At 48.9% G+C, this 25,460-nt stretch overlaps 1 long non-coding RNA gene across 2 annotated transcripts in view; it reads left to right on the top strand.

Moving 5' to 3' along the window:
* Nucleotides 1-25,460, top strand: part of LOC134968958 (uncharacterized) — a 180,816-nt gene that overhangs the window by 82,156 nt on the left and 73,200 nt on the right. The gene's annotated exons all lie outside the window — the stretch shown is intronic.

The raw sequence follows: 25,460 nt of genomic DNA, 5'->3' as shown, positions 1-25,460 counted from the left end.
TTAGGCAACCAGCACTGGGCTCTGCATCCACTACTGGTTCCAAAAATACAGGGGACAAAAGATGTAGCGGTCCCCCGTATTTTTAAAACCAGCACTGGGCTCCACTAGCCAGAGAGATAATGCCACAGCCGGGGGACACTTTTATATAGGTCCCTGAGGCTGTGGTATTACCCCCCCAACTAGTCACCCCTGGTCGGGGTTCCCTGGAGGAGTGGGGACCCCTTAAATCAAGGGGTCCCCCCCTCCAGGCACCCAAGGGCCAGGGGTGAAGCATGAGGCTGTCCCCAGCACCCCTGGGCGGTGGTTGCCGGGCTGATAGCCTTTTTGTGTGTAAAAAAAAATATTGAATTTTTTTGTGGAACTACAAGTCCCAGCAAGCCTCCCCCGCTTGCTGGTACTTGGAGAATCACAAGTACCAGCATGTGGGGAAATAACAGGGCCCGCTGGTACCTGTAGTTCCACAACGAAATAAATACCCAAATAAAAACAAGACACACACACCGTGACAGTAAAAATTGTAGTTCTAAAACAAAAGACAATATTCTTTTTTTAACACTGGAAAAGGCTATGAGCCCCCTATCCACCGCCCAGGGATGGGGGGGACATCCTCGGGCTTCACCCCTGGCCCTTGGGTGCCTGGATGGGGGACCCCTTGATTTAAGGGGTCCCCACTCCTCCAGGGAACCCCAGCCAGGGGTGACTAGTTGGGGGGTAATGCCACGGCCGCAGGGACCAGTATAAAAGTGTCCCCCGGCTGTGGCATTATCTCTCTGGTGCTGGTTTTAAAAATACGGGGGACCCCTACATCTTTTGTCCCCCATATTTTTGGAACCAGGGCTGGCCCAAGAGCCCGGTTCTGGTTGCCTAAATACTGGGGGACCCCAGACAATTTCCCCCCGGTATTTAAACTACCAGGACCGGCTCAAAGAGCCCAAGGCTGGTTATACATAGGAGGGGGGACCCAACGCAATTTTTTTCCTAAATTTGTAACTATTTCAGACCCTTTTACACAGAGAAGCATGCACGTCTCTCACTGTTCCGTGCATGACTTTCTGAACACACCAGCAAAAAGCAGTTCTATTTGAAAGCTCCATTTTTTTTACGAATTCTATGCTTTCCCGGTAGTGTTTGGCTATTGTCGGCAGTGATTGAGAATACAAATTGTTAGTAAATTACCGAGTTGTATAAAATAACAGCTGCGTTTGACCGATGGTCTATTCATTCATATTTGTGTGGTCAGCAGTGTATCTCAATACGAATAGTCCCAACACTGCCGAGATTTGTGTTTAGTAAATTCCCGAGATCACACTTACAAAAAAAAAAGGAACTCGAATGGATTCTAATTAATTCGGGACCTTAGTAAATATACCCCCAGGTGTCTATTCATAAAACAGAGAAAAGAGTGGAGAAGTGAGCCTGTGGAGAAGTTGCCCATGGCAACCAATCATCTGCTCCATACAATTGTATCGTATGCAAATTATAAATGTTACTTCAATGCTGATTGGTTGCCATGGGCAACTTCTCCACTGGCTCACTTCTCCAATCTTTTCACTGCTTCATGAATAGACCCCTAAGTAGTTAAAACATAGACAACATGTAATTTGTGCTGAGGGTCTTTTTCTATAACTTTTGTAAACAACTGTACCTTAAAAGGTTTTCTGATAGACAATGTACGCATATAGCATCAGCATATTCCGTAGAACCTTATAATTGGGAACAAAGCAGTAATATAACTTGACTGGGTAACAACAGTTATACAAAGAGGTAAGAGGGCCCTGCTCACAAGCTTACAATCTATTGCATTTTATAATCTATAGACCCCAAAAAGAGTCGATCCACCCAATGTTTGTGATGTGCTGCTGTTGTTAGTGGAGAATGTATGTGAAAGTAGATAATTACGTAGAGATGTGCGGCGGGCACTTTGCGTGTTTTGGTTTTATGCTCATGTTTTGGATCTGGATTTGTTTTGCCAAAACCACCCTTTCGTGTTTTGGTTTTGGATCTGGATGATTTTTGAAAAAAACATAAAAATAGCTAAAATCACAGAATTTGGGGGTAATTTTGACCCTACAGTATTATTCACCTCAATAACATTCATTTCCACTCATTTCCAGTCTATTCTGAACACCTCACATCTCACAATATTGTTTTTGGCCTAAAGGTTGCACCGAGGTGGCTGTATGACTAAGCTAAGCGACACAAGTGTGCGGCACAAACACCTGGCCCATCTAGGAGTATCACTGCAGTGTCAGACAGGATGGCAGATTTAAAAACAAGGCCCCAAACAGCACATGATGCAAAGAAGACAAAGAGGTGCAGTGAGGTAGCTGGATGGCTAAACTAAGCGACACAAGTGTGCGGCACAAACACCTGGCCCATCTAGGAGTGGCACTGCAGTGGCAGACAGGATGGAACTTAAAAAAACTAGGCCCCAAACAGCACATCATGCAAAGAAGAAAAAGAGGTGCAATGAGGTAGCTGTATGACTAAACACAAGTGTGCGGCACAAACAACATGGGAAGTGCTGGAATTTGCCCAGATGTAATACACGCACAATATTGGTGGCACAGGAGAGCGTACCCCTAAACCACACACACACGGCAAAGCCTGTAAAATTAGTTTGGATAATAATAACCCTTTTATTTGGAGCTATTATAATAATATGCAGCACAGGTGAGCGTACCCCTACACCACACAGGGCAAACCCAGTAAAAAATATTTGGATAATAATATAAGTAATGTATATAACCCTTTTATTTGGAGTAAATAATATACAGCACAGGACACCACTGCTGGATTTATGGCAGCACAAGACACCACCACTGGACTGATGCAGCACAAGACAGCACCACTGGACTGGACTTATACGGCAGTACCCCTGGACTTATACGGCAGTACCGCTGGACTTAAACCTCAGTATCACTGGAATTATACGGCAGTACCACTGGAATTATACGGCAGTATCACTGGAATTATACGGCAGTACCACTGGACTGGATTTATATGGCAGAATCACTGGACTTATGCGCCAGTACCAATGGAATTATACGGCAGTACCACTGGAATTATACGGCAGTATCACTGGAATTATACGGTAGTACCACTGGACTTATACGGCAGTACCACTGGAATTATATGGCAGTATCACTGGAATTATACGGCAGTACCACTGGATTTATACAGCAGTACCACTGGACTGGATTTATACGGCAGTATCACTGGACCTATACGGCAATACCACTGGACTTATATGGCAGTACCACTGGACTGGATTTTATACGGCAGTGCCACTGGACTTATACGCCAGTACCACTGGAATTATACGGCAGTATCACTGGATTTATAAGGCAGTATCACTGGAATTATACTGCAGTATCACTGGAGTTATACGGCAGTATCACTGGATTTATACGCCAGTATCACTGGAATTATATGGCAGTATCACTGGGATTTTACGGCAGTACCACTGGAATTATACGGTAGTACCACTGGACTGGATTTATACGACAGTACCACTGGAATTATACGGCAGTACCACTGGAATTATACGGCAGTATCACTGGACTTATACGGCAGTATCACTGGAATTATACGGCAGTATCACTGGACTGGATTTATACGACACTATCACTGGATTTATATGCCAGTACCACTGGACATATACGGCAGTGTCACTAGACTGGATTTATACGCCAGTACCACTGGATTTATACGCCAGTACCACTGGACATATACGGCAGTATCACTGGAAATATACGGCAGTATCACTGGACTGGATTTATACGCCAGTACCACTAGATTTATACGGCAGTACCACTGGACATATATACGGCAGTATCACTGTAATTATGTGGCAGTATCACTGGAATTATGTGGCAGTACCACTGGACATATATGGCAGTATCACTGGATCTATACAGCAGTACCACTGGACATATACAGCAGTATCACTGGACTTATACGGCAGTATCACTGGACTGAATTTATACGCCAGTACGACTGGATTTATATGGCAGTATCACTGGACATATACGGCAGTGTCACTGGAATCATATGGCAGTACCACTGGACATATACGGCAGTATCACTGGATTTATACGGCAGTACCACTGGACATATACGGCAGTACCACTGGACATATACGGCAGTATCACTGGACTTATACGGCAGTATCACTGAACTGGATTTACACGCCAGTACCACTGGATTTATACGGCAGTATCACTGGACATATACAGCATTATCACTGGACATATACGGCAGTATCACTGGAATTATATGGCAGTACCACTGGACATATATGGCAGTATCACTGGACTTATATGGCAGTATCACTGGACCGGATTTATACGCTAGTACCACTGGATTTATACTGCAGTATCACTGGACATATATGGCAGTATCACTGGACATATACGGCAGTATCACTGGACATATACCGCAGTACCACTGGACTTATACAGCAGCACAGGGACACCACCACTGGACTGATGCAGAACAACACAGTACCACTGCAATGGACTGGACTTATACGGCAGCACTGGACATATGGCAGCAGAGGGCACCACCACTGTGACTGGACTGATGCAGCACAAGACACCATCACTGGACTGATGCAGCACAACACAGCACCACTGGACTGGACTTATACGGCAGCACTGGACATATGGCAGCAGAGGACACCACCACTGTGACTGGACTGATGTAGCATAAGACTCTAAACTGGACTGAGCAGCATAAGAGAGCACTGGAATCGCCACCCCACTTTCCCTCCCACACAGACACTGAGGACGGAGACAACGGCGGCGGCGCACGGCTCCTTATATGGAATCCAAAATCCGTTTTGCCTCGTTCTGGTTTCCGAGTCAGGCAGGAAAACCCGAGCCGGGCTCGGTAAGTGAAGTTCGGGGGTTTCAGTTCTCAGAGAACCAAACCCGCTCATCTCTAATAATTAGCAGTGTTGAATAATTTGGGGCATGAGGTTGGTAGAGGTAGTGAATGTCAAGGACACGTGATGTTGGGGTAGTGGTGTTGATAGTTTGGCAGCGGTGAAACACCTTTCAAATCAATTAACTAGCTCACCACAGGTGATGGCAATCATACATTATTAGGAAAGTCCAGGAACAGAGCATTTTCTCCCTCATGGAGAAGGCATACCTCCCAACATGACCCTCTCCAGGAGGGACAGAGTGCTCTGCTCCTGGACTTTCCAATGAATTTATTGTTGCCCTCACCTGTGCTGAAACACCTTTCCTATCCATTAACCTTTTCAACACAGGTGATGGTAATCATACATTAAGAGAAAAGTTCAGAAGCAGAGCATTGTGTCCCTCCTGGAGAGGGTCATGTTGGGAGGTATGGAGAAGGTCAGGTAGGCAAGTATGGTGTTCTTTTTTGGTTTGCTAACAAACCTGAATAAAGCCCTATATTTAGCTAATGCTATTTATCATCTCTCAGCCTTTGTCACCTATTCAGTAAGGGCACCAGATCCTTTTAACCCACAGGTTCTCAAACTCGGTCCTCAGGACCCCACACAGTGCATGTTTTGCAGTTAACCCAGCAGATGCAGAGGCGTATTAATTACTCACTGACACATTTTAAAAGGTCCACAGGTGGAGCTAATTATTTATTTCACTTGTGATTCTGTGAGGAGACCTGCAAAACATGCACTGTGTGGGCTCCTGAGGGCCGAGTTTGAGAACCTGTGTTTTAACCATATCTTCCATCTGTATATGGTACCTGCTAAATACTTATATATCTGTCTCCTGGTGTTTACTGTATTACATACTTGCCTACCTGACCCTCTTCATGAGGGAGAAAATGCTCTGTTCCTGGCCTTTCCTGGTAATGTATAATTGCCATCGCCTGTGGTGAGCTAATTAATTGATAAGAAAGGTGTTTCACCACAGGTGATGGCAATCATACATTACCAGGAAAGTCCAGGAACAGAGCATTTTCTCCCTCATGGAGAGGGTCAGGTAGGCAAGTATGCTGTATTATCAGCCTAAATCAGTCTAAATCAGTGGTACTCAAACTCGGTCCTCAGGACCCCACATAGTGCATGTTTTGCAGGTAACCCAGCAAGTGCACAGGTGTATTAATTACTCACTGACACATTTTAAAAGGTCCACAGGTGAAGCCAATTATTTCACTTGTGATTCTGTTAGGAGACCTGCAAAACATGCACTGTGTGGGGTCCTGAGGACCGAGTTTGAGAACCTGTGGTCTAAATGATCAATCTTGTATATCAAGCAGTCCTGTTCCAGTTGTCTCAACACTCCAGGCTAATATGTAGATAATTGAGACCATATGATTTCCAATGCTGTACGAGTATGTCCTGTTTATAATACCATCTAAACCCCCTTTGCTAACTCTACTATATTATGGTCTGTGTACAGACAAACTTTAACTGGTTGACATTTTTATGTGTCTTGTTTTCATAAATAATGTTGTTATCGCTGTCCACTGGTCACATGGCCATTACTTTATTATGTTCGCTATTTTTATAATCCCATAAATCTATGGGGTTGATTTTTTATTAGATACATGGCTAACCAGGCTTGGTATATCAAGGTTTCTATGTATATTAATGTTTTTATTTATAATAATGTTCTTTTTTATCTTAACCTCTGTGCACGGATAACAGATACAAATCAGTGTAAAATGTTGGGTTTTTTTTTTTTTTTTACTAAAGCATTGTTTACTTGAAAAAAGCTTTACAAAATTAAACTATTGCTTATCTATTTTTACACATTATTATTATTATTATTATTATTATTATTATTATCTCTTCCCCTTTCAGACATGCTCCAAATTACCGGGATTTTGCACATGAACGCGCATCATCCCGGGAATTTGGCATGTGTGAAAGTTCCCAACCCGGTAACACGTTCCGGGTTGCCGACCCTGCAATTGACCAGGGTTTTTCACGGGACTTCGGTCCCGGGAAGACAACCCGGCTTAGGTCTGAAAGGTGTGACCCGGGAATTTGCTCCCTGCTTGCATCTACACACTTCTGATTGGCGCTGGACTGGAAGGTGCTGTCTGGAGGAGGCGTGCGCCGGCTGCTGTTGTCCGTGCTGCAGTGTAGTTGAGCAGCCGGTGCAGCTAACAGAGTGTGCAACATGTACGAGTGTGACGTGTGTGTGTGTGACATGAGAGTAGCCTGGTCTGCCCTGGCTGTCAGGGCAGACCAGGCTTATGTCTGAAAGGGGTCGACCCGGGATTTCCCAGGTCTCAGGTTAAGTGTGAAAGGGGTCTCCAGCAAAAACCCGGGATTTTTCAAAGATGAAAAACCGGGACTGAGCAGGGAAATTCCCGGTTCGTATGTCTGAAAGGGGTATCAGTGGAACTGATAGTCCAAATTGAGGATTTTTGTCCCACTACCCATGTGCTAGGTGGCTTCCCGGTTCGTATGTGTGAAAGGGGTATCAGTGGAACTGATAGTCCAAATTGAGGATTTTTGTCCCACTACCCATGTGCTAGGTGGCTAATGTGTGTGCATATTGTCAGCGATCAGACTAGTTTCACAGTAAATTAACTGTTACTGCTGCAGGCCAATATCGATACTCTGCATTATTTTCTTGATACATTTGCATAAGTGATCATTTTATCAACGTAATGACCAGTGATTAAAAAAATATCTCTACTAAAAAGGATCTATTCATAAATGGAATCCAGATGATAGGTCGCCAGTCAAAACGTCGACAGTCAGTAGGTCGACATGCATTAAGTTGACAGGTACAAACGATCGACATGTTCAAAAGGTTGACATGTAAATGGTCGATAGCACAAAAGGTCGATAGGTTCAAAAGGTCAACATATAAAAGAAAGACAGCACAAAAGGCTCAAGGTTCAAAAGGTCAAAATGACAATGGTCGACACATATACTGTATGGTTGACACAAGTTTTTATTTATTTATTTTTTTAACTCTTTTCAACATTTGAATACTTTACAATCCGTGTGGACTATGATTGGGAGTAGCAAACCTGCTCAAAGAGTGTTGAGAGTAGTGAGCCATGCAACGGGACGTGGTACACTAATGTTTTTTAGCAGGGCAAAAGTTATAGAAAAAAAAACCCTCCTCCCCTCCTCCACACACAAAAAAAAAGTGTCAAACTTTTTGTGTTGACCATGTCTACGTCGACCTTTTGATCCTGTTGACCTTTTGACTCTGTCAACTTTTTCCAATGTCTACATTTTACCTGTCGACCTTTTGACCGTGTTGACCTTCTCCTTGTTGACCTTTTGGGATCGACCTATTGACTGTAGTGCTATGTAGATCTATTGACCCAAACCCTTCATAAATAGGCCCCATAGAGAGAATAAGTAGCAAATGCCTAGATCTGGGGAAAGGGGGTTTGTGGTAAATGTTTAACACAAGAAATCTTGGAAAGAGATGAAGTACAGAAGCTACTCCTAGAAACCCACCTGCTTCTGTCAGTAAAATGACAGTCACAAGAAGCTGATTGGTTGGTATGGGGAATGTCTCCACTTTATCTTTCTCCAAGATTTGCTAAATCTCCCCCATAGAGAGTGGTAGTAATTGTTTGGGACTGGAAGATATAGATATAAATTAAATATAGATACAGATATAAATGAAATATGATAAAAACAAAATATATGATGGTCATTCCTGTGCGGTGAGTGGTAGGTGACTAGTAGTGCATGTAAAAATGGTGCGTTTAGTGGGTGAATTAGGGGAGTGTCTCGTGCATGTCAATGGAAGCAGCTACATTCACAGCCACACAGCCGCAAGCAAGGACAGATAAAGCCTTGGGGGGCTGGAAAACTTAACACAGGGGCAGAGCCGGCCATAGGCATAGGCAAACTAGGCAATTGCCTAGGGCATTTGATATGCCTAGGGGCATCAGCAGCTTCTGCTGATTAAAATGATATGTGGCATGCCTATATTCTGTGTGTAGCATTTTATATGCAGATACAGCCACAGTCTCACACAATATATAGACATGCTACATATCATTTTAATCAGCAGTAGCTGCTTGTGCATCCTAGCCACATAGCAATGCAAATAAGATGCATTTTCATAAAAAAAAAGGTGCCCGACGTTAGCATTGAGGCAAGATTTATAAGGACACATCCGTATCCAAGCAGAGGCAGAGGTCACAGTGTTAGTGGCAGTGTGAGTTCTGTGTAAATGTGAGTGTGTTGGTTGTGCAGTAGTGTTCGGAATAGGAGTTAGGAGCATTATGTGTGTCATGTAAAAATGCATTAATAATGTGCACATATGTGTAAGGGGCACTATGTGTGTCATGTGTAAAAGGGCATTAATAATGTGCGGCATATGTGTAACAGGGTACTACTGTATGTGTGTCCATTATGTGTATAGGGGCACTAATAATGTGCAGCAAATGTGTAGGGGGCACTATGTGTGTCATGTGTATAAGGGCATTAAATATGTGCTGCATATGTGTAAGGGACATTACAGTATGTGTAAAAGGGCATTAATAAAGGTTGTCATAATGTGTAAGGCGCATTATGTTTATAAGGACATTAATAATGTGTCTCATGTGTAAGGGGCATTACTCTGTGGCATTATATGTATAAGGTGCATAAAGAGCAATAGGGTGTGGTGTAATGTGAATAAGAAGCAATTCAGTGTGGTGTAATGTGAATAAGGGACTCTACTGTGAGGAGTAACGTTTATTAGGTAAAGTGATACTACTGTGGGATGTAATATGAAATATGGACACTATCGCATGATCAAATGTGAATAAAGTTGCAGTACTGTGTGGCGTAAATGGAATTGGAGTTACTATTGTGTGGCCATGCCCCTTGCCAGCAAAAACACACCCCTTTTTGGGATGAGCGTCAAATGTGCGAACTGCTCCTATATAAAATATAGGGGGTACAAACACCAAAATAAGGACTGCTATGGGTGAGGGGTGATGGTGCTGGGAAAGAGGTGCAAGGTCAGGCGGAACCAGCGGTGGTACTAGGGGGCATCAGCCAAAATCTTGCCTAGGGCATCATATTGGTTAGGGCCGGCTCTGCACAGGGGGACCCTCCACATATTGTCAGCACTGCCCCCACTTGTCATCCTACCCAACCCCACTATGGAACTGCACAGTGCAAGTTCAGCAGCGTGCACAGAGCCAATTCTACCAGTGGGCGAGCCATGCATTTGCACAGGGTGCCTGCTGGGACATCTGTTGGCTCCTAATACTACTCCCCGTCCTCCCATCCATAGGACTCTGCTTGGGGGCGGAGTTTCGCAAAATGACGCGATTACGTTGGGACGTCACAACGCAACAGTTATTGGCAGAAGGAAGACTGCAGGCGTGATGGTCGGCAGAGAGTGCTGCTCCTCTCCCCGCTGGCTCTGTGTGTCTAAACACAGCGGTCAGGCCTACCTGGAGAGCAGCATGGGAGAAGACCTCAGAGAAGTGTGCTGCCTGCCAGGCACCTGCAGTGATGCTTACTTGCAAGTAGTGATGTGCACCGGAAATTTTTCGGGTTTTGTGTTTTGGTTTTGGATTCGGTTCCGCGGCCGTGTTTTGGATTCGGACGCGTTTTGGCAAAACCTCCCTGAAAATTTTTTGTCGGATTCGGGTGTGTTTTGGATTCGGGTGTTTTTTTACAAAAACCCCTCAAAAACAGCTTAAATCATAGAATTTGGGGGTCATTTTGATCCCATAGTATTATTAACCTCAATAACCATAATTTCCACTCATTTCCAGTCTATTCTGAACACCTCACACTATTATTTTTAGTCCTAAAATTTGCACTGAGGTCGCTGGATGGCTAAGCTAAGCGACCCAAGTGGCCGACACAAACACCTGGCCCATCTAGGAGTGGCACTGCCGTGTCAGACAGGATGGCAGATTTAAAAAAATAGTCCCCAAACAGCACATGATGCAAAGAAAAAAAGAGGTGCACCAAGGTCGCTGGATGGCTAAGCTAAGCGACCCAAGTGGCCGACACAAACACCTGGCCCATCTAGGAGTGGCACTGCAGTTTTCTAGCAAGAGGATGAGTGCTTCCATCCTCATGTGAATCTGAACCACTAGCCATGAACTTAGGCCAGGGCCTCAGCCGTTCCTTGCCACTCCGTGTCGTAAATGGCATATTAGCAAGTTTACGTTTCTCATCAGACGCTTTTAATTTTGATTTTTGGGTCATTTTACTGAACTTTTGTAGTATACCTTGACGACACAGAGGTAGAGCAGTAGACTACTGTGCCGTACTGCTATATATATACTGGTGGTCAGCAAAATTCTGCACTGTCCTCCTACTATATACTGCGCACAACTAAAATGCAGCACAGGTATGGATGCATAGTATACTTGATGACACAGAGGTAGAGCAGTGGTCTACTGTACCCTACTGCTATATATATATATACTGGTGGTCAGCAAAATTCTGCACTGTCCTCCTACTATATACTGCGCACAACTAAAATGCAGCACAGGTATGGATGCATAGTATACTTGACGACACAGAGGTAGAGCAGTGGACTACTGTACCGTACTGCTATATATATACTGGTGGTCAGCAAAATTCTGCACTGTCCTCCTACTATATACTGCGCACAACTAAAATGCAGCACAGGTATGGATGCATAGTATACTTGACGACACAGAGGTAGAGCAGTGGACTACTGTACCATACTGCTATATATATATATACTGGTGGTCAGCAAAATTCTGCACTGTCCTCCTACTATATACTGCGCACAACTAAAATGCAGCACAGGTATGGATGCATAGTATACTTGACGACACAGAGGTAGAGCAGTGGACTACTGTACCGTACTGCTATATATATACTGGTGGTCAGCAAAATTCTGCACTGTCCTCCTACTATATACTGCGCACAACTAAAATGCAGCACAGGTATGGATGCATAGTATACTTGACGACACAGAGGTAGAGCAGTGGACTACTGTACCGTACTGCTATATATATATATATACTGGTGGTCAGCAAAATTCTGCATTGTCCTCCTACTATATACTGCGCACAACTAAAATGCAGCACAGGTATGGATGCATAGTATACTTGATGACACAGAGGTAGAGCAGTGGACTACTGTACCGTACTGCTATACATATACTGGTGGTCACAGCAAAATTCTGCACTGTCCTCCTACTATATACTACAATGCAGCACAGATATGGAGCGTTTTTCAGGCAGAGAACGTAGATATTTGCAAGCACACTGAGCACAGATATTTGCAGCACACTGAGCACAGATATTTGCAGCACACTGAACACAGAAACTGAGAGAACTCAGCCTCGTCCTCTCGCTATCATCTCCAATGCACGAGTGAAAATGGCGGCGACGCGCGGCTCTTTATATAGAATACGAATCTTGCGAGAATCCGACAGCGGGATGATGACGTTCGGGCGCGCTCGGGTTAACCGAGCAAGACGGGAAGATCCGAGGCTGCCTCGGAACCGTGTAAAATGGGTGAAGTTCGGGGGGGTTCGGATCCCGAGGAACGGAACCCGCTCATCACAACTTGCAAGTGGTGCTCTTGGCTGTCTCTGGCTCCCCCGAGTCTCCCCCTCCTACTGAGTATGCTGGGTGAGCGAGGCACAAGTAGAGGAGTTAGACAAGCCGTCTGCAAGTCTTAGGGGTCTATTTACTAAGCCTTGGATGGATATAAATTGGCCGGAGATAAGGTAATCAGCTCCTAACTGCCATGTCACAGGCTGTGTTTGAAAAATGACAGTTAGTAGGTGATTGGCTGGTACTTTATCTCCGTCCACTTTATCTCCACCTGAGGCTTTGTAAATAGACCCCTAAGGAATATGCGCCGCCCTGGCCAGCCTGGGCCGAACCCCAGCCACAATCAGAAGAGGAGGACTGTCATGTAAGTTTAAAAAAATTTTTATTGTGTGTGTGTGTATATATATATATATATATATAGAGGGAGAGAGAGAGAGAGAGAGACAGATTGATTTATGGTAGACTTACCATGGTTAAATCTCTTTCTGCGAGGTACACTGTGTTCCACAGGGAATACATCGGGGTGTAGAGATGGATCTTGATCCAGAGGCACTAACAGGCTAAAGCTTTAGACAGTCCCAGAATGCATTGCGGGGCCTCCTCTATAACCCCGCCTTCAGGCACTGTGCGCTCAGATTAGTTAACCAGTCCAATGCAGAAGAAGGTAATAGAGAAGGCAGATGTTAGTCACATAGAACCACGTTCTCACGACAGGAGAAGGGACTAGCGGCTAATACCATACAACCCCAAAGAAGCTAAGTGTGTTAGGGTAGGCGCCCTGTGGAACCCAGTGTACTTCGCAGAAAGAGATTTAACCATGGTAAGTCTACCATAAATCTCCTTTTCTGCAGCGGGGTACACTGTGTTTCATAGGGAATACATCAGGGATGTCCTAAAGCAGTTCCTCAAGGGAGGGGATGCACCTTAGCGGGTATGAGAACCCGGCGTCCAAAGGAAGCATCCTTGGAGGCGTAAGTATCAAAGGCATAGAACCTAATAAACGTGTTCACTGAGGACCACGTAGCCGCCTTGCACAATTGTTCTGTGGACGCGCCACAACGGGCTGCCCAAGAGGGTCCAACAGACCGGGTAGAATGGGCTTTAATAGCAGGAGCTGGGAGTCCAGCCTGCGCATAAGCTTGTGCAATCACCATTCTAATCCATCTGGTGAAGGTTTGCTTATTCGCAGGCCAGCCACGTCTGTGGAAACCAAACAGTACGAAGAGGGTATCTGACCTCCTGATAGAGGCAGTCCTCTCCACATATATACGGAGAGCACGTACCACATCCAAAGACCGTTCTTTGGAGGACAATTTGAAAGAGATGAAGGCTGAAACCACAATCTCTTGATTAAGGTGAAAAAATGACACCAACTTAGGTAAATAACCAGGGGAGTTCTAAGAACTGCTCGGTCACAATGAAATATCAAAAAGGGTGGATGACAGGACAAAGCGCCTAAGTCTGACACCCTTCTAGCAGAGGCAATAGCCAGCAGAAACAGGACCTTGGCTGTGAGCCATTTAAGGTTCACTGACTCAAGAGATTCAAATGGAGACTCTTGCAGGGCATTCAGGACAACAGACAAATCCCGTGGAGCCACAGAAGGGACATAGGGAGGCTGAATTCGCAGTATGCCCTGGGTGAATGTATGAACATCAGGTATAGACGCAATTTTTCTCTGAAACCACACCGACAAGGCAGATATGTGAACCTTGAGGGAGGCAAGACGAAGTCATAAATTCAGGCCTTGTTGCAAAAGAGTCAGAAGTTTGGAAGTACTAAACTTGGAAGCATCATAATTCTTCGCAGCACACCAGGTGAAGTAAGAATTCCAGACCCTATAATCCGTGCAGAAGCCGGTTTGCGGGCCTTTAGCATAGTTTGGATAACCAACTCGGAGAATCCTTTGGCCCTCAGGAGTGAAGCTTCAAGAGCCACGCCGGTAAAGCCAGTCTGGCCTGGTCTGGGTAGACACAAGTGCCCTGAACGAGGAGGTCTGGGCGTTGAGGAAGTAGAAGAGGACGCTCTATCGATAGACCCTGTAGGTCTGAGAACCAATGCCGTCTGGTCCGCGCTGGAGCAACTAGAAGTAGTATTCCTCCTTCTTGCTTGAACTTCCGTAGTACAGCAGTGACACTGGAGGGAACACGTAGGGCAGCCGAAAGTTCCATGGAATTGCCAGTGTGTCCACGAACGCTGCTTGAGGATCCGTTGTTCTTGATCCGAAGACTGGAACTTTGTGATTGTGTCGTGACGCCATCAGGTCTACATCTGGTTGACCCCACTTGTCCACTAGAAGTTGAAAGACTTCCTGATGAAGACTCCACTCTCCGGCATGTACTTCCTGATGACTGAGGAAATCCACTTCTTAGTTGAGGAATCCCAGAATGAACACTGCCGATATTGCTGGCAGATGGCGTTCCGCCCAACAAAGAATTTTTGACACTTCCATCATTGCCATGCGGCTTCGAGTTCTGCCTTGATGGTTTATGTATGCCACCATGGTGGTGTTGTCTGGTCGTGTGCTCCAGCCAAGGGGCCCCCCTGACAGAGGGGGGGCCCAGGGTACAGTGTCTCCTGTCCCCCCTCCTTAATTCAGCTATAGCCGCAAGCATAGGAGGCTTTAGTAAGACAGAGAAACTGCAGTTCTCATAGGTACGACTGATGATGGTGTATAAGGACGTATTAATCCTTATTATAGTATGGATGGGCGCTTAAAGTGGGCATCTCAGTCCATGCACATTCAGCCGAACTGATGTACACTGGGGAAGTTGTGTGAAGCAACATTTTTCATAAACTCACAGACAGGCGATCGTCAATAGACGCGGCTGCATAAACTTTTGGGTGTGACTCAGAATCAGGTCTTAATGATGAGCTAGTGCACCCCTCCCCACCTCACAACTGTAAATCTGTCTGTTTTTTAAATTAAGGGAGCCCGGTATAGGAGACACTATTTGTACATGGGTGAGTAATTGGCTTGATAACAGGGAACAGCGAGCGGTTGTTAATGGGATGTTTTCCACCTGGGCTAAAGTAATCAGTGGAATACCGCAGGGTTTTGTGCTGGAGGAAACTATTGTTTCACATATTTATAAATGATCTCATACCTCCCAACATGACCCTCTCCAGGAGGGACACAATGCTCTGTTCCTGGACTTCCCTCTTAATGTATGATTGCCATCAGGAGCGGTTCTTGGTGCGGGCAAGCAGGTCCTGCGCCCGGGGCGCTGCGGCCTGGGGGCGCGGCCGCAGTCACCCCGCAGGCACCACCGCCTACCCGCTCCCCGGCTGCAGCGGACGCCATGGGCTGTGTGGGCGTCCGCTGCAGCCGGCTCCAGTGACAGACACTAGAGGTCATTATTGACCTCTAGTGTCTGTGCGGCGCTGCTATGGGAGAGACGTCATGACATCTCTCCCATAGAGAGGAGCGGCGGGAGGCCAGAGACGGAGCATCAGCAGCAGCAGCGGCAGCGGTCGGGAAGCAGGAGCGGGGCAGTGGTAAGTATTGTTTGCTTGTTTTTTTGTGTGTGTTTGACAGCGACAGGGGGCACAGCAGCAGAGGGCACAACTACAGGGGGCACAGCAGCAGAGGGCACAACTACAGGGGACACAACTACTGGGGGCAAAGCAACAGGGGGCACAACTACTGGGTTAAATCTACTGGGGGCAAAGCAACAGGGGGCACAACTACTGGGGCATATCTACTGGGGGCAAAGCAACAGGGGGCACAGCAACAGAGGGCACAACTACTGGGGGCAAAGCAACAAGCGACGGGGCACAACTTCTGGGGCATAGCTACAGGGGGCATAGCTACAGGGGGCACAGCTACAGGGGGCACAGGTACTGGGGGCAAAGCAACAGGGGGTACAACTACTGGGGCAAATCTACTGGGGGCAAAGCAACAGGGGGCACAGCAACAGAGGGCACAACTACTGGGGGCAAAGCAACAAGTGACGGGGCACAACTACTGGGGGCATAGCTACAGGGGGCAAAGCAACAGGGGGCACAACTACTGGGTCAAATCTACTGGGGGCAAAGCAACGGGTCACAGCAACAGAGGGCACAACTACTGGGGGCAAAGCAACAGGGGGCACAACTACTGGGGCAAATCTACTGGGGGCAAAGCAATAGGGGTCACAACTACTGGGGGCAAAGCAACAAGCGATGGGGCACAACTAATGGGGGCATAGCTACAGGGGGCAAATCTACTGGGGGCAAATCAACTGGGGGGCACAACTACTTGGGGGCAAATCTGGGGGCATAACTGTGGCCACACCCCTCCCCTATGAAGCCATGCCCCTATTTTTGGGGCGCACGACTCCGGCGCGCACAAACTTTTGCTGCGGACACACACACACACACACACACACACACACAAACACAACTTTCTTGTCCATTAACTTCCCGCTGCTGCTGGACTTAAGCCCTGACTACCGGTGATGTCGGCCGTCAATCACTGGGAGGGCAGGGCCAGTGATCTGGGAGTAGATCAGCCAGACAGGTAAGGAGTCGCCGCAGCTCCTATACCTAAGCCATAACCGAATAAATGTATGTTTTACACACCTACCCATTCTTACTTAAATATAATCTATATTCATACAAGACAAATCTTGGGGAGAAAAAATTCCATTTCCAAAATTTGATGGATTGTTGAAATTTTTTTATCCCTTGAGAAACAGAAAGACTTTTGTTAACAAAACAAAAAATATATTTAAAAAAAATACACGATACTTTTCTAGTAAAACCAATGTGGTCACTGGTTAGCACCTAAGCACGTAGACTGCTTTTGATGTGGTAAAGGTTTGTGTGTTGCTTGTAATTTTACCACTCATACAATTTGTGAATTTGAACTGATTATAAACCAGTCTAAGTTGTAGATTTACTGAAGTTTCTAACAGGCCTATTTATGAATCAATATTTGTGGCTGTTTTTGGGGGGGTAGATAAAAATATTAAGCATCTTCCGTATGTACCATGGAGGCATCGTAGCACATATGTCAAATCTCAGATATCTTTTGCAGTGTCCCCATTTCCAACTGCAAATGTAGGTTTCTATATGCGCTGCTATGCAGTTGGAATTCCCAAGCTCCGGAATACTGTACTTCGCTTGACCCCAATAGGTAATGCCATGTCCAGATGGCTTTAGCCTCTGGTGGCCTATTGTATCACAAAATCTTCTGGAGAAGGATCCTCCAGATTCCTCTCTGTTGGGCCGCCTAGTGATGCGTACTGGCTGATGGGGACCCAAACCCAGAAGAAGTGTGACAGCGTTACTCTGTCACACTGTTTCCAACTCTTCGCCAGAACGCGCTCTTAACCGAGACCATCTCCTGGCAAGAGAAAAAGGGTGACTATGCGTTGACAATATCTATCACATTCACATTAAAACTGCAGATTATGATAAATATGCACAATAAAATGAAAAGTGGTGGTGTTGTCTATTCTAATAATGATGGTTGCAGCCCCCAATAGAAAAACAGTAGGTGGTGTGGTTTCTCAGGGACCCCTAACAGAGCATGTGTTACAGATCTCCTAGTTGGTGCACAGGTGCAGTCATTACTGGCTGGCACATTTTAAAAGATCCACAGGTGGAGCTAATTATTTACACTGAAAATGGTAAAGTGACTCCTCCCACTTTGGCGCTAATCCAATGCTACACTTTTTGCAGGAACTTCTATTTTCTCAATAAAATGTAATGTACCGGCTTGATGTGAATAAAATATAAATTTAATACTACACAATGATTAAAAGTGAGACAAAAACAGAACCCAACATGGGAAACAGAGTCCTACCAAGATGATAATCGGAGCCGCAGGTGTTATGAATGCAAGGTATTTCCCGGGAACAATATCCTGCATGTGGCTCCATCAGGCGTGTTCCCCAGTGGTCCCTTTCACAGTCAAGGATGTCCAGAAGCACAGGAAAGTACTGGAAAGCAGGTGCCAATGAGCTAATTATTTCACTTGTGATGCTGAGATGCCTTGTTGGAGACCCCTGAGTACTGGAGTTGGGGTTCTTTAATCTTTCACAAACAGGGGTGGATTGGCCATAGTGCTCACCAGGAAGATTCCTTGTAGGCCAACGTGTCTGTGGGGCCTGTTTTGTGTGTTGTCACGTGGCTCAACCCCCCACATGACAGGCAGACCACCGCACTCTGTACATTGCATTGTTCCCATTCATTCTGTTATTCCATCTCTGTAGTGCAGCAACTCTGCCATCCAGTGATGCTGCCATGGGTACACGCTATGTTATACCTCTTGTGCTGCCCATGGGCCACTTCTACAAAATTTTATAGGGCCACTTATAGTTCCCATTCTGCCCCTTATCTCAGACACAACTGCAGCAAAAGACACAAGATAGGCCACAACTGCGTACAAAAAGCCCCTACGTGGAGGAATCCCGCCCCCTTCTTGACAGACCCCACCCTCTTATCTGACTATACCGCCAATAGGGCTGCTTCCATAAATTTCCCGGGCTGGTTTTTCATGCCAATCCACGCCTGATCACGCATACTATAGCCATACCTCCCAACATGACCCTCTCCTGGAGGGGACAGAGTGCTCTGCTACTGGACTTCCCTCTTAATTTATGATTGCCATCACCTGTGCTCAAATGCCTTTCTTACCCATTAACCTGTTTAAAACAGATGCTGGCAATCATAAATTAAAATAAAAGTTCAGGAGCAGAGCGTTGTATCCCACCTGGAGAGGGTTATATTGGGAGGTATGCTGTGGGACCTAATTCTGAGTTGGGAGTGAAGCAACAAATATCAAGGGGTTTACGTACTAAGCCTTGGAGAGAGATAAAGTGGACAAAGATAAAGTACCAACCAACCAGCTCCTGTCATTTTTCAAACACAGCCTGCAACATGGTAGTTAGGAGCTGATTGGCTGGTACTTTATCTCTCACTAATACCGGGCATACACAGTCAGATAAAACGCCTGTCAGACCGACAGGTATTTTATCTCACCCTGCCGATATCCGGGCCATACACTGGGAGATATAGCTGTAGCCATGCTCATCGTGGCTACATCTCAGCGCAATCCGTGACCGCGTGCACGTATGGAGAGAGTATTGACTGCATAGGAAAGGAATGAGTTAAACATCTTGTGAGGGGTGGACCTAGCTGTGAGGAAAGTACAGCCCTTAGAAAAAGGGGAGGGTTAATATATATAGGGAAGGCTAGGCCATTTTGTTCTCTCTGTTGGTGAATTGCCTTTGTGAGTGGGTGAGTGCTGCATTGCAGAGTCTCCCCCAATTTTTATTGCATTTTGCTTCCTGCATCCCAATTAAACCTCTATTATGGCTTCCCGCCCTCGTCGTTCCGCCGGGACCCCAGCTCGCTACCGCGTGTCTGGCGGTTGGGCTGGACCCGTGGACGAGGTGGCTGGCCTGGGGGACAGGGCCCCCGTCCCCTGGGGCCTCCACAGGTTCGGGAAGGTACTCGGGCCGGCGGACCGGGTCAGCCTTGCCGCTTGAGGCCAGGGCGGCTTTGCCGGCCGGGCGCGGGCGGCGGGGTGGGCCAGAGGTCCTGTCAGGTCGCTCGGAGGTGGTAGGGCAGCAGCCCTCACCTCCGAGCGCTGCGGAGGAGACATCCGGGTCGGGTGCACGCGGGCGCGCGCAGGTGCGCCGCGCCGGGCGCCCGTCCGTGGAGCCGCACTCGGCTCCGACTACTCCCCCCTTGCCAAGGCCGAGTGGAGGTGCCAGGCGGGGGGGGGCCTGGCGGGAGCCGTTGGTGAGCCGAGCGAGGCCTGTCGCGGGGCCTCGCTCGGCAGTAGATGGAGAGGTTTCGGCCGGGGATCGCGGGTGGGAAGCAGGCCTCCTTGTATGCCCAGCCCTCTCCCCTACAGCTGGAGCCCGGCGAGGGGCGGGGGGGGGGGGGGGGGGGAGAGGCAGAGATCAGCCAGGTAATAGCACGGAGGCACAGACAAGAGAGCTCTCCCGACGCGGAGCCCCCCCAGTAGGCGGAGGTAGCTCCGGCCGGCGGGGGATGGGTGCCCGCGGGGAGGAGGGGAGGCATGGCGGCGTTGGCCCCGAAGGGCAGGGGCTGGGAGAGGGAAGTGAAGGGTGGGAGACCGGGCCGCGGGATCTCAGGGACGCTGGCGGTTCCCCACCGGGCCGATCCGGGCACCGGACAGCGGGGCCCAGTGTGGCAACTTTTCAGCGCCGGGCGGATCGGCGCACGCCGACGCCGGCCCGGGAACCCACGGGGGACGGCGCCGCGTCTTGGGGTGGTGCTGACCCTCCCGGAACGCTGGCGTCGGCCCTGGCCACGGTGGTGGCGGCGCTGGGGCCGCTGGCTGCGGCCCCGGAACTGGCAAACAGTTCCGGCACGGCGGCTGGCGGTTCCGGTATGCGCGCAATGTCGGCAGCCCAGCGGGTTGCTCGCGCCTGCCGGGAGCTAGGCGTGGCCGCGTCGCAACTCCATCAGCAGCCCGGACGGGGTGAGTGGGAGCGTTTAACGGAGACGCCTGCCCCCCGGGGTGCTAGGCGCGCGCCGCGACTGCTGTCTGGGTCCTCTGTTCCTCTTTCTCCTACAGGTGAGCGCGAAGACGTGGAGATGACGGGGTCGGAAGATGAGGATGTCGGTTTTGCCACGCCAGAAGATTCCGGGTCTGAGCTGTCGACGGCATCAGGTGAGGTGGGGCATTTGGGGTCGGGCTCTTGCACGCGCGCAAGTTCCCGCAGCTCTTCCTCTTCTTCCTCTTCTTCTTCTCTGTCGTTGCATGCGTCCGAAGTCAGTAGCACGACTAGGGCGAAGAAACGCGCGACGAAATTCTCCAAGAGGGCCGCGGGGCAGCAGGAGAGGCGGAAGAGGCGTAGGCGGCTTAGCGAGGACGCTCGCAGGGCCAAGAAGCGACGCAATCTGCCCGGGGTAGTCCGCTGCGAGTATACTGCCGTGATGCGGGGGCTGAGGGACAGCTGCCGGAGGAAGATTCGCAGGGGGGACTACGCCGATGTGTTCGTCTTGACAAAGGACGCGAAGAAGGACTTTAAGTCGGCGGCAGCAAAGAAGGGCATCGGGGCCGAGGCCTTCCGTACCTTCGACAACTGGCTGGCCGGTTTTTGGGTCTTCGCGGCTTGTTACCTAGAAGATAGGCCGGACGAGCACATGAATATCATTAGGTACCTGCATCTCGTACATGATATGCAACGCACATCGTCGGGCACTGAATGGCGTAGATATGACGAAGAGTTCCGGGAGAAGCAGGACGGGTTACAGGTGATGGACTTTGGGTTCAAGGACGTAGAAGTCTGGCTCAAGGTCACTCGGGCTTCGCAACAGGGTAAGGAGCCCCGGAACGCGGGGGCGGACGGGCACCGCGCGGGGTCGTCCGCCCAAGGGCCCGGCGCGGACGGCGGATCGGCCAAGCCAGGTAGGTCGGCCGTCCGTACAGGGGGACAGGCCGCCGCAAAGGGAAAATGCTTTGCGTATAATAACGCGGCATGTTCCTTCGGCAAGCAGTGTCGATTTCGACACTCATGCCTGCAATGTGGCGGTTCCCACCCGGCCTCCTCCTGCTTCAAAGGTAGTCGTCAAGGTACCAGGGTAAGCAAACTTACCCAAGATCGGCCGCAAGCGGGAGCGCTCCGCAGAGTGCCAACGCCAATTAATTTGGATACGAAGGGCAGGTGGTTGGATTGGTATCCAAATAGGGCCGATGCGTTATTTTTGTTTTCAGGTTTTCGTTTTGGTTTTCGCTTGCCTGTTGCGAGCGAGGTGTCGGTTAGGGCCCAGCGGAACCTCCAGTCTGCCCGAGCCTTGCCGTTGGTGCTGCGGGAGAAGGTAGATAAAGAGGTCAGGTTGGGCAGGATGGAGGGGCCGTTTACCTCACCCCCGGTGGAAGGCTTGGTCATCTCCCCATTGGGGGTGGTTCCCAAGAAGACTCCAGGCGCTTTTAGGCTTATGCAGCATCTTTCTTACCCGTCGGGGGCGTCGGTCAATGACGCGATACCGCCGGCTCATTGCTCGGTGGTGTATCAGTCGTTTGATGAGGCGTTGGAGCTGGTCCGCACTTACGGGGCTGGGGCCCTCATGGCTAAGATTGATGTTGAGTCCGCTTTTCGGTTGCTGCCGTTACATCCGGACTCATTCCGCTTTATGGGTTTCCGGATTGGAACGGAATATTTCATCGACAAATGTTTGCCGATGGGATGTTCCGTTTCATGCTCATATTTCGAACGGTTTAGCACATTTTTACATTGGTGCGTGGAGTCTTCGTCAGGGGGTCGCCCATTACCTCGATGACTTCCTGTGTACGGGGCCAGCAAATTCGCCGCGATGCGGCGACTTGCTTTTCAGCATCCGAGCTCTGTTTTGCCACTTCGGCGTTCCCGTGGCCGAGGATAAAACAGAGGGACCGGTCTCCTGTCTGTCATTTTTGGGGATCGAGATTGACACGGTGGCGGGATCGTGTCGACTGCCTCGGGACAAGGTGGTGAAGCTCCGCGACGCTATTTGCCGGTTCGAGGGGTCGCGTAAAGTCAAACTGCGGCAGGCGCAATCCTTGCTGGGCATGTTGAACTTTGCTTGTCGGGTAATCCCGATGGGCAGGGTTTTCTGCCGGAAGCTAGAGAGGGCGACGGCGGGGTGTGCCAGACCACACCATTTCGTGCGCTTGTCCTCTGAGATTAAGAGGGATTTGGCCGTATGGGCCTCGTTCCTGGAGGACTTCAACGGAGTGTGTATATGGCAGGCCCCAACGGTCGACAGCGCTAGGTTGCAGCTGTTCACCGACGCAGCGGGAGCCTCCGGATTCGGTTGCTATCTGGAGGGATCTTGGTGCGCGGCCTCATGGCTGGCGGAATGGCATCGTGAGGGTTTGACAAAGGACCTCTTGCTTCTGGAGCTTTTCCCCATTATGGTGGCACTGGAGGTCTGGGGCGAGCGTCTGGCTTATCGCAGCATCTTGTTTAGATGTGACAATCTGGGCGTGGTGCATGCGATAAACAACCAGCGGGCAAAGTCGTTAGTGGTTCTCAGGGTGCTGGGGCAGTTGCTATTGACATGCCTACGTAGGAACGTGTGGTTTCGCGCACAGCATGTCCCTGGGCTGGAGAATGGAATTGCTGACGCATTGTCACGTGGGCAGTGGGAAAGGTTTGGCTTGTTGGCTCCCGAGGCCGACGAGCAAGGTTTTCATTGTCCCGGTTATGTCTGGCAGGTGATCGGGCCGGACTGGAGGGTCTAGCGTTGAGGTCAGTCGCGCCAACCACGCTTAAGGCTTACGGACAAGCTTGGAGCGAGTGGGAGGAGTTTGTTCGAGGACGTAATAAACAAGGTAAGAGCGGGCATCGGATGATGCTTTCTTTTATTTGGCAGCTGTATGTTTCGGGTACGTCCAGGGCGGTGGTATCCCGGTACTTGGCGGGCATTTCGTTCTTCAGCAAAATTAAGGGCGTCCCCGACGCGACGAAAAGTGGGGTTCTGCTGAAGGCAATGAAAGGATGGGCGCGCATCGCGCCAACGCCGCCTGACAGGAGGCGGCCCATTGATGCGGCCTTGCTGCCGGCTGTCATCGGGGCGGTTGGAGGTATCGCGTCGTCCATGTTTGAGTCGCTGCTGTTTAGTTTGGCATTCTCAATGGCTTACCACGGAGCCTTTAGGGTTTCGGAACTGGTAGCACCTTCTAAGCGAGCAGATTCGCGCATGCTCGTCGGGGACGTGGTGGTGGGTGAGAGGTCCTTGCTATGCAGATTGTGCCGCTCTAAGACGGACCAAGTGGGGAGAGGGCGATGGGTCACGTTGGTTCCGGCGCTGGAGGAGAGCATCTGCCCAGTACGATTGGCAGTGCAATATGAGGCAGTACGGCCCGACTGTCGGGGGTCGTGGCTGCTGCACTATGACGGGCTGCCAGTGACGAAATATCAATTTCGTTGGATGCTGGGTCGCTGTCTGGCGAGTTTGGGCCTTCCACCCGCTGCTTTCGGAACACATTCCTTCCGCATAGGGGCTGCGACGTCGGCTGCGGCGGCGGGATTTTCAAGGGCTGAAATCCAGGCGGTGGGGCGATGGAAGTCGTCAAGTTACAGACGGTATATTCGCCCCGTTGCTTGAGATGTTGGCTCGCGCGAGGTATTTTGTTATATTACAGTGGGTATAATCATGTTGTTACAGTTCTGTATGTTCTGGTGTTGTAAGTTTGTTTGTTTGCCCGTTTTATCCTACTCAGGGATTAGCCACTCGCCGCTGCTGGTGTGAGCCGGCAGCGGGGGTCTGGAGTTATTTTGCGAATTTTTGCCTGACTTGACGGACTGAATTCTAATCCACAATTCGGCTAATCTGTACTAATCAAAGTCCCTCAGCAGGTTTTTACGCTTTCACCTCCAGTCGAGTTCTTACATGTTTTACCCCTTTTTATCCCCCCCCCCCCCAAATACCCCCCGCCCCCGTTTATTTTCTTATTTTTGTTATAATCTTTCCCATTTGTGTGTTCATGTTCTGCTTCAAATTGGCTGGAAGCTCGTGCAGATCGGCTAGGCCGTGACTTCTGCAATATACGGAAACAATTTTTTTTTCTTTTTGGCAGATCCTTCAGGTTAACGCATTTACTAAACAATGGTATAGATATTTAGTAACCAATTTTACCCCCTTTCCTCCTCTTCAGGTTGTTTTGCTGATGACTTGACCGTTTGGGTGGTGGGCCACTCGTATGTTTTTTGGGCCGCAAAGTTTTTAGCCTCGGAGGGGGCTCAGCTGTTTCCTAGGGCTCAGGGAGTTAGATGGCTTGGTTGGCGAGGAATGATGTGGAAAGATCTGAGGAATAGACTAGTCAGTCAGGCCAGCAAGCATGGAGTCCCTAGAGTACTGGTTGTCCATCTAGGTGGCAACGACCTAGGGAAGAGGACATCTTTGGAGCTGCGGTGTGCCATGATACAGGATCTGGCAAGTGTGGCCGCAGCATGGACCAATTGTGCATTGGTTTTCTCCCTGATGGTGCCAAGGTTGAGTTGGCGAGGGGTGGCGGATGGTCGCCTGATGGATGA

This window comes from Pseudophryne corroboree, chromosome 11 (assembly GCF_028390025.1).
Source record: "Pseudophryne corroboree isolate aPseCor3 chromosome 11, aPseCor3.hap2, whole genome shotgun sequence".
Taxonomy (NCBI): Eukaryota; Metazoa; Chordata; class Amphibia; order Anura; family Myobatrachidae; genus Pseudophryne; species Pseudophryne corroboree.
Note: the sequence above shows the minus strand (reverse complement) of the source record. Positions and strands in the feature narration are given on the sequence as shown.